General features: G+C 47.9%; 1 long non-coding RNA gene across 1 annotated transcript; it reads left to right on the forward strand.

Annotated features, from left to right (window-relative positions):
- Positions 1–201: 201 nt before the first annotated feature.
- On the forward strand, positions 202–2,286 carry LOC119289365. Its single transcript, XR_005141495.1, has 3 exons — positions 202–283; positions 1,822–2,003; positions 2,187–2,286. It is a non-coding gene; the product is annotated as an uncharacterized LOC119289365 (long non-coding RNA).

Consider the following 2,286-nt stretch of genomic DNA (forward strand, 5'->3'; position numbering starts at 1 on the left):
CCGGCAGCCCCCAAGCGATGAAAAAAATGCTTCCTGGGAGGCTGAACGGCTGGAGATGCACTAACAACCCGTATACCCGATCCGAAAGGTAGGTTCAGACCCCTAACCCTAATCAGTAGTTCCTGTCCCGTTCCAACTCGGCGTGATTTCCCGAGTCATCGGTGATTGATTCGTGCTTGTTTGCAGGCCTGCGACGATGGCCGCTTCCATTCGGGCTGCGGCGACGAGGATCCTGCGTCCGGCTGGGCAGCAGGGGCTTCGCCGGCTCGTCCACACCCAGGAGGTATCTTTGACTTCCGTTACATCTCCGGCTCGCTGTTTTATCCATGACCTGATGTCTGATTCTTGCTCTGATTGGTGGAGGCCCTCCGTTCTGTTCGACATGCTATTCTATATTATAGTATCATCATAGGTACGGACGGATATCTTAAAGCATGCATCCTTTTTATTTCCAACTAGATTTAGATTGATACTCCTATCTTGCTGTGCTGCTTGACGTGTTGGTAAATTTGGCATCTTTTATTTTATTTTATTTTCATTGGCAGGTGATCAACTGCCTAGCAGAATTTACTATGAAACCAGGAAAAATATACTTCTCCCCAATTAAAGGAAAAATATATTTTTCGTCTCTCGACTTTCCCGATAGTTTAGAAATAGTCCATCAACTATGAAACCTGCAAAACATAGTCTCTCAACTGTTAATACCGGATACTTTTTGTCCCTCGAGCCACTCTGAGTGGTTTTGGGCTGAGGTGGATTCCGGGTGGCCAAGCTTTTATTGTTGTGCATGCCGCTCACACAGGTTATGCTGCTCTCGTCGGCCATGTGAGTGTTCCACGGTCATCCTACAGTGGATTTCCTGATGATGCGCCAACTCGCTCCCCCCTTTCAGTCTCCTTTTGTTTGTAGTTGGTTTCATTTTGGGTCTAGCTCTCTTTAGTAAGTGGTTGGACAAAAAAGACTTGAAAGCAGACTGATGTATTTCCGTTGATCGTAAAATTAATGAAAAGGGGTGCGAACTCGGTTGGAAAAAGTGTGTGAGCGCGCAGCCACCACGTCCCGCCGGAGCTGCAGCTGCACTCCTCTGCATGCAGCAAGACTTTCCCATCATATGAAGCTAGAGCTAATGACTGCGCCATCCCATGGCCACTCGAAATTACACTCCCACGTTGCCTAAGTGCCGCAGCACTGTGGCGAGCTAGCTAGTACTACATGCAGAGAGCAAAAACTATGGATATGCATGTGAACACGCTCATGATGCATGCATACTTATTCTCTGACGACACTGAAGATAAAGAACACCTAGCTTAGCTTACTGAAGATGGGCAGCAAGATTATAGTGGCCAACAGCCGCCATCTGCAATAGCAGCGAGCAGCAGCAGGAGTGACGGTCGGCAACGGCGACTGTGGTGTTGGCACCGGAGCCACATCGTCACCTCTCATCGTCGACCGGCATGAACTTGCACGGAAGCTGGAAGGATGCCGCCGTGAAGATGTCCATCGCTTGGTCTGGCGCCGCTGCATATGGGAGGCAGGCTAGAGGCTGGTATGGTGGCGAGGTATTTGGACCCATGTGTGTGATATGGCTCTGATTTCGCGAGGTCAAAGGTCAATATCGGTCCATGTCAGCCCAAAACCACTCAGAGCAGCTGGAGGAACGAAAAGTATCCGGTTTTGATAGTTGAAGGACTAGGTTTTGCTAGTTACTTGTCCCTAAAATTAATACTTTTTGCTTATAATTATTATAAGCTGCACTCAGACATCTCATGTCTAGATTATTTGGTTATCAATTCTCAAACAATGCTGCTGTTGTGTTTCCAGCATTCCGGATCCACCCGTGCCTTGGAGGAAGGGTACCCTACAGCGCAAATCCAGCAGAAGAAGGAGGAGCTGTATGATCTCATCGCCGACGCCTATGCCAATTCCGTTACTTCCCAGGGTGACAGATATGTGCTCAAGGTTCTCTCCACACAAATCAAGCCGAGACCACGGGACCCTCAGTGGTAATATCTATCAACCATATGCAGACATATATATTTGCTCTGTTTTTCCTCTAGGGGTTGACCCTCGATGTGCAATGTCAACCATATGTGTGTAGAAGACATAGATATTTGCTCTGTTTTTGCTCTGCTACATGACTTGATATATGTATATCGTACCATCTCATCTCGCCTACCTACATGCAGGTGTGAGATAACTACAATCAAGAAGGCGGGCGAGTGGGCTCTGGGAGGTTTTTTTGTTGTTGGTGGTATCATAATTCTTTGTGGCCTTGCTCAGGGTGTG

The sequence above is a fragment of the Triticum dicoccoides genome, chromosome 4A, assembly GCF_002162155.2.
Source record: "Triticum dicoccoides isolate Atlit2015 ecotype Zavitan chromosome 4A, WEW_v2.0, whole genome shotgun sequence".
Taxonomy (NCBI): domain Eukaryota; kingdom Viridiplantae; phylum Streptophyta; class Magnoliopsida; order Poales; family Poaceae; genus Triticum; species Triticum dicoccoides.